General features: G+C 44.5%; 1 long non-coding RNA gene across 2 annotated transcripts in view; it reads right to left on the reverse strand.

Moving 5' to 3' along the window:
* LOC134965475 (uncharacterized) overlaps positions 1-21,023 on the reverse strand; it is a 67,677-nt gene that overhangs the window by 18,812 nt on the left and 27,842 nt on the right. For both annotated transcript variants that reach the window (XR_010188389.1, XR_010188388.1), the window contains exon 4: positions 16,179-16,241. This is a non-coding gene — a long non-coding RNA (uncharacterized LOC134965475). The remainder of the gene's footprint in view (positions 1-16,178; positions 16,242-21,023) is intronic.

The raw sequence follows: 21,023 nt of genomic DNA on the forward strand, positions 1-21,023 counted from the left end.
GAGGCTGCAAATAACTGTCACAGTTTCCAGACCACCAAGGATGTCACATGTTCCAGGTCAGCCAGCAGGTGCATAGGGATAGTTCAAAAACTGTCACAATGACAATGCATTATAAATGGCAGGCGGACATTTTGCCACATAACTCGGAAACAGAGCAACCAATTGCAATGCTTATATAATTCGGCGCATCTACAGACCAAAAGCTTTAATCTGCTCTGGCATCACAGAAAAAAAGCAGCAGTGGCTTCAGAGGTGGGGCTGCAGCGCAGTCCAAGATTCAATTAGGAGAGCCACACCTACTGCCAGTGAGTCCTGGCCAGCGATGTTTGACAGCGCATGGAGTTGCAGTTGGTGTTGCTCCCCTGTTTGAATTTTGGACTGCACTGGAGCCGCCACTGGAAAAAAAATCACTCGGAAAAGTCATCTTTCTGCTATTGGATCCCTCCCAAGGTACTCTGCTGGAAGAAGCCCATCAGCTTATTGGGTACAAGCTCTAGCTTTGAACAAATAGAAAATGTGGTCAAACCTCAGAAAATGTTTTGGGAGTTTTGACTGCAATTTGCCATTGATATATCCCACCCAAAGACATACTGACATAGAACCACAATGGAGGATTGATGCAAATACACTGAAATAGAGACTCATGGAGAAAAAATGAACACACAGATTCCAACTGACACACAGATCCATAGTGACAGAACAACTCATTCTGGAGCAGCAGCTACTGTACAGTATTATTCCACAACTTTATGTTGCAAAACTACATTTTCCTCTAATGGGCAAAACTATGTGCAGTGCAGGTGGGGCAGATATAACATGTGCAGAGAGAGTTAGATTTGGGTGAGTTATTATGTTTCTGTGCAGGGTAAATACTGGCTGCTTTATTTTTATAGAGCAATTTTGATTACAGTTTGAACACATACCACCCAAATCTAACACTCTCTGCACATATCATATCTGCCCCCCGCGGTGCACATGGTTTTGCCCATTAGAGGAAAATGTTGTTTTGCAATCAACCTTGAATTGGGCCCTATATCAAGTATAGATTGCAAGCTTGCAAGAAGAGCCCTCTTCCCTCTTTGTCTGACTGTTATTACTAAATCATTTTTTACTACCATTTTGTTTCCAGTTGTAAACGCAATGGTATATGCTGGTGCTATAACAGTAACTGTTTATAATAAAGCTAGTAATAATACTGTAAGTGTTTGTTAAACCTCTTTGATAGTAATATCAATTGGGCAAGGCCATCTTTACCTTTAGCTTAAATAAATCTTATATAATGTCTTTGTGCAATGATCTGCATTGTGTACAGTGCTGCATACTATGGCAGTGCTTTATGGTTTAAAGAAAATTGCAATAATATTATTAGCAGTAAATGGATAAACAATTGGGAGATGGTATATAGTATATATAGTGTTACATTTCCTGATAGAGCACACGTTGCGGCCTCCGCACAAATTATGTTTTGGTTTTAGCTGTCACATACAAACACAGGAGGTCGCTTACAAAGTGTAAAATAGAAGATCAATGATACAAACACAGATTAGGATTTGTAATTGACTGCAATTTGTGCAACAGCACCCACAGGTTTTAAGACAGGAGATGACCCATGTGCAGACTCCGGGTATGCCCCCTCTTCTCCACGGCACCCTAGAATTTGGTCACTGTGCCGGAGTCTACTGTACATGCGCAGGTCCCCGGAAACAATGCACCCATCATGGTCCAAAGACAATTGGCGGTAGCCATTTTGGGAGTGATTTTTTTGCCCTGGCTGCAGCACCCATCACGAGACTCCAGAAGGTGAATATTAAAACATTATGGGTGCAGTGTGTGCGGTGTGGGCCCCCAATAGCCCCAGGGGTCCATGTGCACTGCACACATTGCACCCATGATAGAAACATTAATGAGCACACAGTAGGTATACAAATTTCAGAAAAAAGGGGTAAACTCCAGTGCTCAGCTCACCATACGAAAAACATGCCTATCACAATAGTTGAAATATATATCTGTTTAATTCTCAGAAAATATAATTTATATATACTCAGAGGGGATTAAAGTATAAAAATGTGAGTCTATGTCACAGGTGTAAAATGATGATAGAAAGGAGAACAAATTGACAGAATAGGAGAGGAGTGGGTTAAACCTCAGCTAGCCTGGGGGCAGGACGGTAAGGCATTATGGGAGTTTTATTGTTAGCCAACAGGAATGAATGTTGGGGGTAGGTGGAATGGGTTCTTAAGCCTGAGAAAGGGTCTGGGTCAGCCTCTTCTGCTTTTGTCGTGGTGAGGGTAAGTGCTCTACCCCCCTTTGTCTCTTGCTGTGCTGCATCTTATTTTTGAGTGCTCTTGTCATAGCTGCTGTTGCTGTGCCCCCTCTGTCCTCATTGCCCGGGATTATACATTAGCCTGACATGCCCCGTCCTCGCCGCTCCTCTGCCCCCCCCCCCCCTGCCCGCTTCCTTGATGCGTCCCCTACTCGGGAGCCGGCCTCCGGTGCAACGGACCGGAGCGCTCTGCTCGCGGCCGGGTCTGTGCCTGCTGGCGCTGCTGCGGGCGCTCTCTCGGGCGCGCGCAGCGGCGCGTGCGTCCACCCCATCGCAGGCCAGGCCGCGGCCGCCGCACGCGCGTTCCCTGCGCTCTCCACCGCTGAGAGTCACCAGCGGCTCCCCAGAGCATGAGGGGATTGCCTCTATGGAGGGGGACAGTGAACCTTCCACGGGCCGTCCGGTGAGGCTGGCGCAGTCCGGATCGCGGGCGCGTGCATGCGCCCGTGGGGCAGCTGGACTCCCGGGGTGCTCTCCCCGCTCTGACGGGGGGGCTCCCGGGGGCCTATGGTAGTGATGGCGGGGTGCCGGGGGGGGGGTTCTGGCTGGTGGCAGAAGGCAGCGGGTTCTCCCGGTGGGCGGGGCCAGTGGGGGCCGGAGCGGCTCGGTGGCTCGAGATGCACCGCAGGAGGGAACGGGGGTTATTGGGGCGGCTAGTGCCGGTTCCCGGCGGGGCCGACCTGGGCGGCGTGCCGGCGCGGTTCAACCAATCCCGGCTGTGGACCCGGGTGCTGGGAGGACCTCTGGAGCTGCGGCTCCGGATCCCTCTGCCGTTGCGTCGGCACTGTCGGCCATGACGGCAGCGTTTGCGCCGTTTTTGACGGCTTTGTCCCCGTGTGGCGTTTCATCGGTTCCCGCTTCGGGCGATGCGGCTGTTCCCCCAAGTGCGTCTGACCCAGCCATGGTGCAGTTTCTACAGGTGTGTCGCAGTCTGGGCTCCGCCGCTGTGTTGCTGGGTAGCACTACCCCATCGCCCGTGGGGGCGTCTGCTTTCATTCCCGCCAGGGGGGCTTCGGCTCCGGGGGCGGTTGTCCCTTCTTTTTCAGGTGCGGTTCCGGATAGCGATCGGGACGAGGAGCCGGTCGTGGCCATCGTATCGCCTTCCGGAAGCGGGCTCGCCGGTGAGTGGGACGCCGATACTGTTGCTATGTCACTAGGGTCCTCTTCTTCCTCGTACGGCAGTACGTCGAGTAGTTATTCCTCTTCTTTGTCGTGCCAGTCTGCGGTTAGTAGCACCGCGAAGGCTAGGAAGAGGGCTATCAGGTACGCGCGGCGTGAGGCGCGGCACCGGGATAAGTGGTCTCGGAAGAGTAGTGGTAGTTCTCGACGGGAAAGGAGGAGGCGTAATTTGCCGGGCGTGGTTCGCTGCGAGTACACGGCAGTCTTGCGGGGATTGCAGGAGAGTTGCAGGAGGAAGATTAGACGGGGGGAATATGTCGACCTCTTTACGTTGATGGAGGACACCAAGAGGGAAGGTAAGGAAGCGCTCACGAAGGGCGGTATTGGGACGGAGGCCTTTCGATCGTATGACAACTGGTTGGCGGGTTTCTGTGTTTTCGTGGCGTGCTACTTGGAGGATCGCCCTGATGAACACATGAACGTCATCAGGTATATTCACCTCGTGCATGACATGCAGCGTCAGTCTTAGGATGATTCGTGGCTGCAGTACGACAAACAGTTCCGTCAGAAGCACGATTGCCTACACGTCATTGACTTTGGATGCAAAGACGTGGAGGTATGGCTTTGGGTCACGCGAGCGCAGGATGTGAAGATGGTGGCAAAGGGGGCGCCGGTGGCGCAGGTCGCAACGGCGAGTCAGTTTCGACCAGCGGTTGAGGGTCCACGCGCCGCCCTTGGAACGCAGCCCGTTCTCGGCAGCAGACACCGGCGAAGGGGAACTGTTTCGCGTTCAACAATGCCACGTGCCCCCTGGGGCAACGGTGTCGTTTTCGACACCTTTGCTTGCGATGTAACGGATCCCACCCTGCTTCCAATTGCTTCCGCGGGGGGCGTCCTGGTGCCAAGGCGGCCGCTGGCCCTGCCGGAAGAGCAATGGGCGGGCTTGCCGCTAGTTAGGGCGCCGACCCCGGTTCGTTTGGGGGCCATGCTAAAATGGTTAGGATGGTACCCAAACACAGACGACGCAAGATTTCAGCGGGAGGGTTTTGCGTCAGGTTTTCCTTTGCCTGTGGTGGGGGATGTTTTAGTTTGGGCCGCCAGGAACCTGCAGTCTGCCCGGGATTTCCCTGACGTGCTTCGAGGTAAAGTGGAACAGGAGGTTTGCCTAGGGAGAATGGCGGGCCCCTTTGCGCAGCCACCTATCAAGGATTTGATTATTTCCCCGGTGGGGGTTGTGCCCAAAAAGGCCCCGGGTAAGTTTCGGCTCATTCAGCATTTGTCTTATCCATCGGGGTCCACGGTGAACGATGCAATTTCGCCGGAAGATTGTTCGGTGGTGTATCAGTCCTTTGAGGATGCTCTGGGCTTGGTCCAGGAGTGTGGCCCGGGGGCCCTCATGGCTAAGCTGGATGTTGAATCGGCTTTTCGCTTGCTCCCTTTGCACCCGGAGTCGTTTCGATTCATGGGTTTCCGCGTCGGGAAGGAATGCTTCATTGACAAGTGTCTGCCTATGGGGTGTTCCGTTTCATGTGCCTTTTTTTAAAAGTTCAGCACCTTTTTACATTGGTGTGTGGAGTATTCTTGCGGAGGTAGCAGGATTTTACATTACCTGGATGATTTTTTTGTGCATGGGGCCCGCGCCTTCTCCTCGCTGTGGTTTCCTGCTGTTCTCGCTGCGGGCATTGCTGGGGCATTTTGGCGTCTCGGTGGCCGAGGATAAGACGGAGGGGCCCCTCTTCTGCTTGTCCTTTTTAGGTATCGAGATCGATACGGTCGCGGGGGGCGTGCCGGCTGCCTCAGGACAAGGTCATGCAGCTACGGGAGTCCATTGCGCAGTGCTTGGAACGAAGTAAGGTTACGTTGCAGGAGGCGCAATCCCTCTTAGGTCGGTTGAAGTTTGCCTGTCGGGTGATTCCCATGGGCAGGGTTTTTGACGGAAGTTGGAGCGGTCCACTGCCGGGGTGTCCAGGCCGCACCATTTTGTCCGTTTCTCGGCAGAGATTAGGCGGGACCTCGCTATGTGGGTTTCGTTCCTGGTGGATTTCAATGGTGTATGGATCTGGATGGCCCCGCTCGTTGACAGTTTCGAATTGCAGTTGTTTACAGATGCGGCGGGCTCCTCGGGGTTCGGTTGTTACCTGGACGGGGCTTGGTGCGCGGCCTCTTGGCCCGAGTCTTGGTCGAGGGAGGGGCTGACCGGCAACCTGTTCTTGCTGGAGCTCTTTCCCATCATGGTGGCCTTGGAAGTTTGGGGGGAGCGACTGCGCGATCGCAGTATTCTCTTCCGTTGCGATAACTTGGGGGTCGTGCACGCGGTTAACAACCAAAGGGCTAAGGCCCTGCGGGTCCTCCGAGTGTTGTCACGGCTCGTGCTAACCTGTTTGCGCTGCAATATTCTGTTTCGGGTGCAACACGTCCCCAGGGTAGATAATGGGATCGCCGATGTATTGTCCAGGGGGCAGTGGGATAGGTTCTGTTTGTTGGCCCCGGAGGCTGATTCGGTAGGTTTGCCCTGCCCTTCTTATGTTTGGCAGGTCATCATGGCAGATTGGAAGGGCTAGCAGAGCTGTCTTTGGCTCCGTCCACTCTCGCTGGATACCGTAGGGCCTGGAAGGAGTGGGAATACTTTTCCCGTGACCAAGGGCCTAGAGGTAAGAGGGGTCAGAGCTTGTGTCTAGACTTCGTTTGGCAACTCTTCGTAACGGGGAGATTGAGGGCCATGGTGTCTCGGTACCTCGCCGGGATATCCTTTTATTCTAAATTGAAGGGTATGCCGGATTTTACGAAGGGTTTCCTGCTGGCAAGGGCGCTTAGAGGTTGGGCGCGTTCGGCTCCGGTGCCTCCCGATGGCCGACGCCCTATTGATGCGTCCCTGCTTTCTTCCCTCTTAGGGGCAGTGGCGGGGGTTGCGGACTCCCGTTTTGAAACGCTCCTGTTTCAGCTGGCCTGTTCCATGGTGCATTCAGGGTTTCTGAGCTGGTTGCGGCTTCTAAGAAAACCGAGGCCTTTATGCGGCGCGCGGATTTTATTGTGGGTGGGGGGTCTGTGCTGTGCAGGCTGCGCCGCTCAAAAACTGATCAGATGGGTAGAGGGCATTGGCTCACTTTGACACCATCGGGTGGTGGGGACTGTTGTCCGGTGGCATTGGCTGGTCAGTATGCGGAGGTCAGGACCTCGTCTGAGGGGTCTTGGCTCCTACATTACGATGGGTCGCCATTGACGAAGTACCAGTTTACATGGATGATGCGGCGCTGCCTGTCCAGTTTTGGCCTCTCGCCTAGGGACTTTGGTTCCCATTCCTTTAGAATCGGGGCCGCCATTTCCGCAGCATCTGCAGGGCGCGCTGTGGACGAAATTAAGGCTTTGGGCCGCTGGAAGTCGGCGGCTTATAAGCGTTACATTCGGCCCATTGTTGCGTAAGCGAGTTTGTTCTACTAACATGTTGTTTGTGTTACTGCGTTGTGTGTTTCAGTTCAGTGTGTTCGTGCTGTATTGTTTGTCTCCCCTGTCCTCCCTACTCGGATGGCTAGCTACTCGCCACTGCTGGCAGAGGGGGTCTGGAGTGCTTCGCGATTTTTTGCCTGAACTGACAAACTGATTTGGCTTAATTTATTCAATTCGGCTAATTGGCATCTAATTACAAGTACGTCAGCAGGTTTTTACGTTTCACCTCCAGCCGAGTTATTCTGTGTTCCCCCCAAACCCCACCCCCTCCCAGCTCTAACCTCCCCCCCCTTTTTGTTATTTTGATTTTTCATTTTGTTTCTTTCTGTTGCTTCGATTGGCCTGAAGCTTGTTCAAGAGGAAAGTTATAGTCCTCTATTCAATTTTTCTTTTTGACAGATCCTCGTTCTGATAGTTGGTTCCTGTTCTGGGCTGGGTTTGGTTATCTCCCATATTCACGTTTGTTTATCTGTTTTTTCCCTTTTAGGTTGGCGGGAGGATTTGTGTGATGTGTGGGTGATTGGCCATTCCTCTGTTTATTGGGCAGCCAATTTTTTGGCTGCGGAAGGGGCTCCTTGCTTTGTGGGTTCGGATGATGTGCGGTGGATAGGTGTTCGTGGTATGCTTTGGCATGACCTGAAAGTGAAGCTTATGGAGCAGGTTCGGCGGTTTGGCATCCCCAAACTGTTGGTGATTCACTTAGGAGGGAACGACCTAGGTAGGAGGAAGGCAGTGAATCTTCGATTGGCCATCATTCAGGATCTGCAAGTGATTTCGGGCGCTTGGCCTGGCTGTAGGCTTGTCTGGTCTTGTATAGTGCCGCGGTTGTGTTGGCATGGAGTGGTGGATTGTCGGGCGATTGATGTGGCTAGCCGGAAGGTGAATGCCGCGGTGGCTAAGTTTGTGGTGGCACATGGCGGTGCTGTGGTTTGGCATCAGCGGATCAAGTTTTGGTACTTCTACTTGTTTAGACCTGATGGTGTGCACTTGACAGGACAGGGACTATCTATGTTTTTGGAGGATCTGTTTTCGGTGGTTGGTTCGGTAGGTTAGGGGTATGGTGGCGGGGTGTAGTTTCTGTGGAACAGAACTTCGCTGTTGGCGGGAAAGAACGGCAAGTTAACATTTGTTGTATTAAAGAGTGGATTGGAGGTCGTTTGGTGGTTGATTTTTAGGTGCGCTCTCCTTCGCTGACTGGTTTACATCTGCTGGACCGCCTTCTCGGGTGGCAGCCTCATCACCTTCATGGGTGGGTAGTCAGGATGGAGGTTGAGCGGATACCTATTTGTTTGTTGGAAGGTTTACGTCAGTTCTTTTTTTATAAGATAGTTATCTATGGGATAGGGTTGTTTAGCCGTTCTTTCTGGCCACCATACTTTAGTTTAATTATTCACAGTTAATGGTTCACTTAAATAAATAGCTAACAATTTCTGCCAAATTCAAATCTCCGTGTCTTTATTTATTATAAGTAAGTGTTAAGATGTTATAGTTTATGTTACGGACAATCCTCAGACTATGGGGGTCATTCCGAGTTGTTCGCTCGCAAGCTGCTTTTAGCAGCTTTGCACACGCTAAGCCGCCGCCTACTGGGAGTGAATCTTAGCTTATCAAAATTGCGAACGAAAGATTAGCAGAATTGCGAATAGACACTTCTTAGCAGTTTCTGAGTAGCTCCACACTTACTCGGCATCTGCGATCAGTTCAGTGCTTGTCGTTCCTGGTTTGACGTCACAAACACACCCAGCGTTCGCCCAGACACTCCTCCATTTCTCCAGCCACTACCGCGTTTTTCCCAGAAACGGTAGCGTTTTTTCGCACACACCCATAAAACGGCCAGTTTCCGCCCAGAAACACCCACTTCCTGTCAATCACATTACGATCACCAGAACGAAGAAAAAACCTCGTAATGCCGTGAGTAAAATTCCTAACTGCATAGCAAATTTACTTGGCGCAGTCGCACTGCGGACATTGCACATGCGCATTAGCGACTATTCGCTCCGTTGCGACAAAAAAATAATGAGAGAACAACTCGGAATGACCCCCTATATGAGGTTTAATGTGTGTTGACTCCTAATACCAGTATACAACAATAACATGGGACATACACAACAAAAATAAAGCAGGGTTTAAATTTTACTCATTAATGCAAATAGGATCTGCTTCATCATTTAAAAAAAAAACATGAATAAAAAAAACCACACAGTGATGTAGGGTGCACTCCTACGTTTTATTCCGTTAACGATGTGTGTGCTGGAATGTAATAACGAGGTCCAGTGACAGCTAGTTGTAGCCAAAACCTCTCAGTTAGTAAGTATGTGTGCAATGCTGCAAATACTGGAGCCCATAGCAGATGTAACAATAGTTCACATGGGTCAGAGGTTGGTGAGAGATGTCACTTTCTTACCTCCTCCGGTCTTTTTGCGTGGAAGAAAGTCCACTCCCGGTATCCTATGGATGCATATAGCCTGTGTTTCATAGGTAGAGAGTGTATTCTGGCAGACCACTCAACCAGCCCGCTTCAGCACTGTGCAGCACTGGAGAGATCGATGTGATCTGGGATCAACGCGTTTCACCTACAAGGCTTCATCAGGATAGCAGATCATTTGATACACTCTCCTTTCTGGATATAAATAGCAGTGCAGATGTGTTCCAAAGTTAATAGATCACTTCCGCACTGCTGTGCATTTCAAATAGTCATACGTACCTGCCCATCCTTGGGGGGAGGTATAGTGATAATTCCGCAGTCTATAATCGGTCAGAAAAAAATAATACTTCTGAACAACGGTAGTAGTAAGTGCATCAAACAAACTTACTAGTCGGGAATTAGACATAAAGACAACATAAATGACAGTGCTCAAAATGTGACTGCTAAGGTGGGGCTAAAAATGTACCTGGTATCGTATCTTCCTCTTTCAATAATTGTAATATATGTGTACCCATCGTCTTATTGCATACTTATGGGGAAAATACTATGTAAATTACTAGTAATAAAAAACACAAACAGAAAAAAGAAGCAAAGACAAAATCCAGAAAACAAAGAATATTCATGTTGGAGAGTTTTATACTGGAGTGGGATACTGTGGCATAGAGCTAATGTATTGCCTGAACCCCTAGCCTACAACAAGATATAAATAATAAAGTGCCCTACCTGGAAGAATGACAAAATAGGTAAAGCCTAAAAAACAACTAGGGGTATATGTATAAACATATAAACATATATGGGGTACTATGTGGAATAGATGACCTGTCCCCTATTAAGATGCTTCTAAATAGGCAACGGGATATGTATTGTACTACATTATTATATGATGCCTATGGAAAAAAAGTATATAATATCTTGCAAAGAGAGTACTGTACTAGATGAGAATACCAATGTAAGTATGTTTAGATATACATTTTTTTTACTGCAAGAATGAGGTGATTTCGTAGTCAACATTTAAGCCTTTTGGGGTTAAGGTTCCCATATTATAAATGAACTTTGTTTCTTCTTTTGACAGTAGTTGTTGAAAATTCCCGCCTCTCCAGGGTAATATGACTTTCTTGATTCCCGGGAATTTTAAGACATATGGATTGCTTTTATGCTTTTGCAAGAAATTCACTAGGACACTATGAGCTTCCTTTTATTTTTAATAATGCATAGTTGTTCTTGCACTCTTATATGGAGTTTGCGTTTCATTTTACCGATATATTGTAAGCCTCATGGGCACTCAAGGAGATATATTACTCCTGTGGTGTTACATGTGATACGTTCTCTTATCTTGTATTGCCAGTTGTTGGAATTTTAGTGTACTGTCTCCATAATTTTGACTGAATTCAGTCTAGTTTTTTTTACAAGCAGTACAGATTCCACAGCATGAGAACACTCCTGTAGTGGTTGCGATTTCCTGATGACTTTTGATTATAGTCGACTTGATTGTTGGAGCTCTCCTATATACCATACGTGGTCATGATGGTAATAAAACTTTAAGCACTGTATCGGTGTTCAGAATGAGCCAATGTTTTTTACACTTTGTTCTAATTTATAGCTTTGCAAACAGAAATTTGATATGAAGAGAATTGCATTGTCTTCTTTAACATCTCTTGGTTTGTACCTCAACAAATCTTTCCAATTTAGGCTCTGAATTTTTTCTTTAGATTCCCTTAATAGTTTAGAGTCATATATTTTCAGCAAAATTCTTTATCATGATGTCGGCTTGTCTGTTAAAGTCCATTTCTTTTGTGCAGTTCCGTTTTATGCGCCTTAATTGGCCACCTGGAATATTTTTTACCCATGTACTATGATGATTATTTCTTGCGTGAAGATAACTATTGCCGTCGGTTGGCTTCATAAATGTTTTAGTTTCTATCTTGTTATTTTCTACTAAAATAGTTAAGTCCAGAAAATTCACTGAAATCTTACTGATGGTACTTGTGAATTCCAAATTTGCATTGTTATTGTTTATATATTGAATAAACAGTTCTAATTCTGTATGTTCTCCTTCCCAAAGTATGATGACATCATCTATATACCTCGTCCAAGACATAATTTATCAGTGTAGATGTTATTGTGCCAATTGGTTTCTGACTCCAACTGTGCTAAAAATAAATTTGCGTAGGACAGGGCAAATTTTGTGCCCATCGCCATACCCATGCGTTATCTGTAATGTATTCCGTTGAACCAAAAGAAATTATGGATAAGGATAAACCTAATGGATTCTATTAGAAAGTTCATCTGTTCTTGTTTTTAGGTGGCATCATCTTCCAATCTTTTCTTGATGAAATCACAACTAATGTCATGTTGGGTACACGTGTACAGGGCCTTAATGTCGCAAGTTATGAGAACATACTTTTCCTTCCAATCCATCTCGTTCAGGATAATCAAAACCTGAGTTGTGTCTTTGATATATCCTTTCTTTTTAACAACAATAGGTTGAAGAAATTTATCGACGTACCCTGACAGCTTTGCCATAAGCAAGTTTGTTCCTGCCACTATTGGCCTTCCCAGTGGATTTTCATAATCCTAATGGATTTTTGGGAGATGGTAATAAACTGGCATCAGAGAGTTCTTTGGATCCAGGTACACGCTTTCTTGTTATGATAAGATGCCTAAGCTTCTTCTCCTCCTCCTCAGGAGACCCTGAAATTCTTCATTATATTATGGAGTAGGATCTTTCTTCAATATTTGGTATGTAGATTCATCTTGTAGTTGTCTTAAGGTCTCATTCACATACCTCTCATGATCTTGGATAACAATCCCTCCTCCCTAGTCAGCTGGCTTGATGACAATTTCTTTATTCTTTCCGAGTGCTTGTAGTGCCGATCTTTCTTCTCGGGTGATGTTCCATGTACTTTTTATCACCTTGTTGGGGATTGTTTTGATGTCATGTTCCACTAACTTCTGGAAAGTCTGTATCTGTGGTACTTTTATTTATGTATTACCAGTTACTTATATAGCGCACACATATTCCGCAGTGCTTTCCAGAGAATGATTGCCCATTCGCATCAGTCCCTGCCCCAGTGGAGCTTACAATCTTTATTCCCTATCACATGTACACCCAGACACATTCACACTGGGGTTAATTTTGTTGGGGGCAAATTAACCTACCGGTATATTTTTGGATTGTGGGAGGAAACTGGAGTACCCGGAAGAAACCCATGCAAGTACATGGAGAATATACAAACTCTGCACAGTTAGGGCCATGATGGGAATTGAACCCATGACCTCAGTGCTGTGAGGCCGTAATGCTAACCATTACACCATCCGTACTGCCCACTTTTAAGTACTGTGGGTAAAATAATGACTTATCTTTAAGTAATGTATGGGTGAACCCATCCTCTAGATGTTGTTGCATATATTCAGAATGTCGTTGTCATTATGGAAGAACTTCTTGAAAGTCAACTTCCGTATAAACTTATGCAAATCAATAAACGTATCAAATTTATTTAGTTTGTTAGTCGGTGCATACTTTAAACCTTTTCTAAGGACTGCATTTTTGCTTTATTCAGTTTATAATGACTTAGGTTAAAGATGCCCTTAGTGCCCTCTTCTTCTGTCCTCATGACATTGGTTGTGATTTTGTCATGAAAAGATTGGAGGATGATGCCAGCTACTGTAAAAACATTAACAGATGAACTTTCTAATAGAATCCATTAGGTTTATACTTACCCATAATTTATTTTGGTTCAACGGGATACACTACAGACAATGCTTGGCTATAGCGATGGGCACAAAATTTGCCCTGTCCTATGCAAATTTATTTTTAGAGCAGTGGGAGTTAGAAACCATTTGGCACAATAACATCTACGCTGATAAATTATATCTGTGAGCGAGGTATGTAGATGATGTCATCATACTTTGGGAAGGAGAACATATGGAATTCTAACTGTTTATTCAATAACAATGCAAATTTGGAATTCACAAGTACCATCAGTAAGAGTTCAGTGAATTTTCTGGAATTAACTATTTTAGTGAAAAATAACAAGATAAAAACTAAAACATTTGTGAAGCCAACCGACAGCAATAGTTATCTTCATGCAGAAGTAATCATCATAGTACATGGGTAAAAAATATTCTGGGTGGCCAATTAAGGTGCATAAAACGGAACTGCACAAAAGAAATGGATTTAACAGACAAGCCAACATCATGATAAAGAATTTTGCTGAAAAAATATATGACTCTAAACTATTAAGGGAATCTAAAGAAAAAATTTAGAGCATAACTAGGAAAGATTTGTTGAGGTACAAACCAAGAGATGTTAAAGAAGACAATGCAATTCTCTTCATATCAAATTTCTGTTTGCAAAGCTATAAATTAGAACAAAGTGTAAAACAAATTGGCACATTCTGAAGATCGATACAGTGCTTAAAGATTTATTACCATCATGACCACGTGTGGTATATAAGAGAGCTCCAACAATCAAGTCAACTATAATCAAAAGTCATCAAGAAATCGCAACCACTGCAGGAGGAAAAATAAAAAATGGGTTCTCATACTGCGGAATATTTACGGTTTTTAAAAAACTAGACAGAATTCAGTCAAAACTATGGAGACAGTACACTCAAATTCTAACAACTGGCAATAAAAGATAAGAGAACGTATCGGATGTAAAACTACAGGAGTAATAGATCTCCTTGAGTGCCCATGTGGCTTGCAATATATCGGCAAAATGAAACGCAAACTCCATATAAGAGTGCAAGAACATCTTTGCAATATTAAAAATAAAAATGAACATCATAGTGTCCCACTGCATTTCTTGCAAAAGCATAACAGCAATCCATATGTCTTAAAATTCATGGGAATCAAGAAAGTCATATTACCCTGGAGAGGTGGGAATTTTGAACAGCGACTGTCAAGAGAAGAATCAAAGTTTATTTATATTATGGGAACCTTAACCCCAAAAGGCTTAAATGTTGACTTCGAAATCACCCCGTTCTTACAGTAAGAAAATTGTATATCTACACATATTTACATAGGAATTCTCATCTAGTACTCTCTTTGCAAAATATTATATACTTTTTTTCATAGGTGTCATATAATAATGTAGTAGAATAAGTATCTTGTTGCCCATTTAGAAGTATCTTAATAGGGGATAGGTCATCTATTCCACATAGTACCCCATATACAGTATGTTTATATGTTTATACATATACCCCTAGTGGTTTTTTAGGCTTTGCCTATATTGTCATTCTTCTAGGTAGGGCACTTTATTATTTATATCTTATTGTAGGCTAGGGGTTCAGGCAATACATTAGCTCTATGCCACAGTATCCCACTCCAGTATAAAACTCTCCAACATGAATATTCTTTGTTCTCTGGATTTTGGTTTTGCTTCTTGTTTTTTGTTTGTGTTTTTTATTACTAGTAATTTACATAGTATTTTCACCATAAGTATGCAATAAGAAGATGGGTACACATTTATTACAATTGTTGAAAGAGGACGATACTATACCAGGTACATTTTTAGCCCCACCTTAGCAGTCACATTTTGAGCACTGTCGTATATGTTGTCTTTATGTCTAATACCCAACTAGTATGTTTGTTTGATGCACTTACTATTACTGTTGTCCGGAAATATTATTTTTTTCTGACCAATTATAGACTGTGGAATTATCACTATACCTCCCCCCAAGGATGGGTGGATAAATAGGACCATTTAGAACACACAGCAGTGCAGAAGTAACCTAGTAACTTTGGAACGCATCTGCTCTGCTATTTAAATCCGGAAAGGAGCGTGTATCAAATAATTTGGTTCCTGACAAAGCCTTGTAGGTGAAATGCGTTGATCCCAGATCGCATCAATCCCTCCAGTGCCGCACAGTGCTGAAGAAGGCTGGTTGGGTGGTCTGCCAGCAGACACTCTCTCTATCGGAAATGGAGCTATAAGCATCCATAGGACACCGGGAGTGGACTTTCTTCCACGTAAAAAGACTGGAGGAGGTAAGAAAGTGACATCTCTCAACAACCTCTGACCTACTTGAATTATTGTTACATCCACTACAGGCTCCGGTATTTGCAGCATTGCACACATAGGGGGTAATTCTGAGTTGATCGTAGCAGCAAGTTTGTTAGCAGTTGGGCAAAACCATGTGCACCGCAGGGGGGGCAGATATAACATTTGCAGAGAGAGTTAGATTTGGGTGGATTATTTTGTTTCTGTGAAGGGTAAATACTGCCTGCTTTATTTTTACACTGCAATATAGATTTCAGTTTGAATACAACCCACCCAAATCTAACTCTCTCTGCACATGTTATATCTGTCCCCCTGCAGTGCACATGGTTTTGCCCAACTGCTAACAAATTTGCTGCTGCGATCAACTCAGAATTAGGCCCGTTGTTACTAGCTGAGAGGTTTTTGGCTACAACTAACGGTCACTGGACCTCATTTTTACATTCCACCACACACATCGTTAAGGGAGTAAGACGCAGGAATGCAACCTACATCACTGTGTGGTTTTTTTGATTCATCTTTTTTTTTTTAAATGTTGAAGCAGATTCCATTTGCATTAAGGAGTAACATTTTAAACCCTAATTTATTTTTGTTGTTTATGTCCCGTGTTATTGTTGTATACCAGTATTAGGAGTCAACACACATTTTATATCATAATTTTACACCTTTGACATAGACTCACATTTTTATACTTTAATCCCATCTGAGTATATATATTATATTTTCAGAAAATTAAACAGATATATATAACCATTGTGTTGGCATGTTTTTCATATGGTGAGCTGAGTGCTGGAGTTTACGCCTTTTTTTCTACTATACACTAGTGGTTATTGCAGTACATCCACTCTCACAGCAGCTCTACCCACCTGTCCCGCAGATATAGTAGCACAGCACCACCCTTTTCTGTCCTTAGGTATGCATATTTCTCCCTGCAGAGGTGAGAAGTTTGCAAGAAATAAGGTGTTACTTATAAAATAAAGAAAGGATTGATAAATGGACTTTCTTTATTATTATTTTCTCTAAGAGGAAAATATAATTTAACACGTTAATGTAACTGGCATGGTCAGTTCACATGTCACCCCACTGTGTCCCCCAGTTTTTGAGAAGGAGATATGTTCTGCAGATGTGCATTATAGAATATTTAAATATTTGAAAAAATATTTTTCAAAGTGTATAAAATAAAAATAAATGAAAGCAACAACTACCACTGTCAAGGGTCCCAAAGCCAGCGCGGCATATAATGAGTCAAACTGACAAATAAACAAACACTGTGGCTCTGTCCTGTATGTTGTAAAAATACAGGGGTACTGTGGCATTGTCCTGTAGGCTGTAAAAATAAAGGGGTGCTGTTGTCCTGTCATGTATGCTGTAAAAATACAGGGGTGCTGTGAAAATACAGGGTAGCTATGGTCCTAACATGTATGCTGTAAAAATATAGGGGTGCTGTGGCTCAGTCCTGTATGCTGTAAAAATAAAGGGGTGCTGTGATAATACAGGGGTGATGTGAAAATAAAGGGGTGCTGTGGCCCTGTCCTGTATGCTGTAAAAATACAGGGGTGACGTGAAAATACAGGGGTGCTGTAGCCATGTTCTGTATGCTGTAAAAATACAGGGGTGTTGTAAAAATACAGAGGTGATGTAAAAATAAAGGAACACTGTGGCCCTGTCCTGTGTGCTGTAAAAAAAAACAGGTGCTGTGGCCCTGCCCTGTATTATGTAAAAATACAGGGGTGCTGTGGCCTTTTCCTGTATACTGTAAAAATACAGGGTTGCTGTGGCCCTGTCCAGTATGCTGTAAAAATACAGGGGTGCTATAAAAATACAGGGGTGATGTAAATATAAAAAACACTGTAGTTCTCTCCTGTATGCTGTAAAAATACATGGGTGCTGTGGCCCTGTCCTGTATGCTGTAAAAATATGGGGGTGCTTTAAAAATATAGGGGTGATGTGAAAATACAGGGTAGCTATGGCCCTGTCCTGTATGCTGTTAAAGTATAGGGGTGCTGTGGCCCTGTCCTGTATGCTGTAAAAATAAAGGGGTGTTGTAAAAACTCAGGGATGCTGTAAACATAAAGGAACACTGCAGCCCTGTCCTGTAAAAATACTGGGGTGCTGAGGCCCTGTCCTGTATGTTGTAAAAATACAGGGGTGCTGTGGCCCTGTTCTGTTTGCTGTAAAAATACAGGGGTGTTGTAAAAATACAGGAGTGCTGTAAAAATAAAGGAATAATGTGCCCTGTCTTGTATGCAGTAAAAATACAGGGGGCTGTGTCCCTGCTATGTATGCTGTAAAAATACAGGGGTGCTGTGGGCCTCTCCTATATGCTGTAAAAATACGGGGGTGTTGTAAAAATACAGGGTGCTGTAAATATAAATATATGCTGTAAATTAAATTTAAAAATATGTCCTGTATGCCATAAAAATACAGGGGTGCTGTAAAAATACAGGGGTAATGTGGCCCTGTCCTGTATGCTGTTAAAATAAATTGGTGTTGTGGCCCTGTCATGTATGTTGTAAAAATACAGGAGTGCTGTGGCCCTATCCTGTAAAAATACAAGGGTGCTGTAAAAATAAAGGAACACTGTGGCCCTGTCCTGTATGCTGTAAAAAATACAGTGGTGCTGTGAAAATACAGGGGTGCTGTGGCCCTGTCCTGCATGCTGTAAAAATACAGGGATGCTGTAAATATAAAGGGGTCACTATTCTGTTTGTGGTAAAAATAAAGGGGCACTGTTCTGTGTGCTTTATTAATAAAGGGGCAATATCCTGTGAAATGGAGAACAAAAATTTGGAGGAAAAAGTAGTGAAAGGTCAGGAACCACTTCCAGTTACTAGTACTACTGCTGAAGCTGATGCTGCCCCCAGTCATGACATTGACGATGCAATTCCATCAACATCATCATCTAAGGCGATGATCAATGTCATAGAGGGCATGTAAAATCCAATAATGAAAAAGAAAAATGAAATTATCTGATGAGAAACGTAAAATTAGCAAAATGCCATTCACAGCACGAAGTGGCAAGGAAAGGCTAAGGCCTTGATCTATGTTCATGACTGGTGGTTCAGTTTCTCATGAAGATTGAAGCCCTCCTCCCTCTCGAAAAATATATAAAAAAAAAGCTTGTTAAAGCACAGGAAAAACTGTGCATTCAGACTCAGACATATCACAAATCCCCAAGGAGAGTCCAAGTGTGTCCGCTGTTGCGATGTCTAGGCCTGACCTTCCCAAGACTGTATAGGAAAAGGAAGCTCCTACCACCATTTGCACACCCTCTGCAAGTGCTGGGAGGAGCACCGCCAGACCAGTTGCTGATATTGAGATTGAGGATGTCACTTTAGAAGTACACCAGGACGAGCAGGATATTGGTGTAGCTGGCGCTGAGGAGGAAGTTGATATAGAATTACGCACCAGTGGTGACAGTTTTTGTCCATGGGTTGAAAAAGCCCATTATCATTCTTGGGCAGAATACAAAAAAATCCACCTCTTCGGTGTGGAATTATTGCTCCACAGATTCGGACAACAGGTGTCCAGCCATGTGTTGCCTTTGTCAATCCATAATAAGTAGGGGTTAGGACGATAACCACCTAGGAACATTCCTCCTTAAATGTCACCTGCAGCGCATTCATCATAAGTCATTGTCAAGTTCATAAACTTTGGGTAAGAGCGTAAACAGTACAGTGATACCTAAATCCCTTTTTCCTATTGTATTCATTTTGTGTCAAACTCCTGTAATCCACATCAACAACTCGCTCATCGTCAATTTCTTTCTCAGTGAGGATCGGAAGTAGTCCTGCAGGCAATGTCACTGGAATAACTGACGAGTCCTCTCCTATCTGTGATTCTTCTGGAGGATCCCTCAGTTCTACACCTACTGCTGCCGCAGCTGTTGTTGCTGCTGTGAGTCGATCATCATCCCAGAGAAGAAGTCGGAAGACCACTTGTACTACTTTAACTAAGCTATTGACTGTCCAACAGTCCTTTGCGAGGAAGATGAAATATGACATCAGTCACCCTGTTGCTGAGGCCATAATAACTATGCTGGTATTAGACGTTCATCCGGTATCCCCGGCACCAAATCCCATCTAGATTCCACTTCACTAGGCAAGCAATTCCCAGACTGTACATGGACATTAAGAAAAGTGTCCTCAGTGTCCTGAAAAATGCAGTTGTACCCACTGTCCACTTAAAACAGAGATGTGGACAAGTGGAGTAGGGCAAACTAATGACTCATGACTGACAGCCCACTGGGTAGATGTGTTGCCTTCCGCAGCAACAACAGCAGCGGCTCCAGCATCAGCATCTCATAAACGCCAACTTGTTCCTAGGCAGGCTACGCTGTGTATCACTGGTTTCCGTAAGGGCCACACCACTGAGAACCTCTTACAGAAACTAAGGGACATAATCGCACAATGTCTTACTCCACTTAGACTCTCCAGGGGATTTGTGATATCTGATAACGCCACCAATATTGTGGGAGCATTACATCTGGTCAAATTCCAGCACATCCCATGTTTTGCACACACAATTAATTTGGTGGTGCATACTTTTTAAAAAAATGACATGGGGGTGCAGGAGATGCTGTCAGTGGCCGAAAAATTGCGGGTTACTTTTGACATACAGGGACTGCTTGCCGAAGACTGGAGCACCAGCAAACACTTTTGAACCTCAAAGAAAACACAAAATTGGGCACTAGTGTTTTAAATTGGATGTTAGCCGCACGTTCCTGGGGCTTGGTTCCTCTGCCACCACTTTATTAGAACAAGAAAAAAACACAGACTGGAACTGCGCTTAACATCCAATTAAAGATTTTATTCACTCTCACAATAAAATATATTTTTTTTTTTACAATCACCGGCCGGATTTCATATATTGCACAAACCATAAATATACTAATAAGGACCTTCAATGCCTCTATAACACATAATTAGCATACAAAAATGACATGGGCGTGCAGGAGATGCTGTCAGTGGCCGAAAAATTGCGGGCTACTTTTGACATACAGCGACTGCTTGCCGAAGACTGGAGCACCAGCAAACACTTTTGAACCTGAAAGAAAACACAAAATTGGGCGCTAGTGTTTTAAATCGGATGTCAGCCGCACGTTCCTGGGGCTTGGTTCCTCTGCCACCACTTTAATAGAACAAGAAAAAAACACAGACTGGAACTGCGCTTAACATCCAATTAAAGATTTTATTCACTCTCACAATAAAATATATATATATTTTTACAATCACCGTCCGGATTTCATATATTGCACAAACCATAAATATACTAATAAGGACCTTCAATGCCTCTATAACACATAATTAGCATACAAAAATCTCTTAAAAACAAAAATTAAGAACTCAGTGCACACATAGTCGTTTCACTGACTATAAGACTGCTTATAGGTGACTCCTATAACCTTGCAGGTGTCCCTGCAATGTATAGCATTTCGTCCAATGTCCGTATTATTTATTTCTACAACAGCAAAGGAATAATGAAATATTCTTGTAGTGCCCCTATGTCTACGGGGTTAAACTGAATGCCAGTCATTGATTAATAACCGTCCCATGAGCAGTAGGTCAGCAAAGCGATGTTAATAATGCGGTTATGGCAAGCTTGTAAATGTCCTTCCCTTTAGCACTAGGGTATCAAGGCTGTCTCTGAATGAAATTATGGCTGCAATGATACTCAGGTCTGGGAGCGCACTCCCTATTCCCCCTTAGCAC

Source organism: Pseudophryne corroboree, chromosome 10, assembly GCF_028390025.1.
Source record: "Pseudophryne corroboree isolate aPseCor3 chromosome 10, aPseCor3.hap2, whole genome shotgun sequence".
Classification (NCBI taxonomy): domain Eukaryota; kingdom Metazoa; phylum Chordata; class Amphibia; order Anura; family Myobatrachidae; genus Pseudophryne; species Pseudophryne corroboree.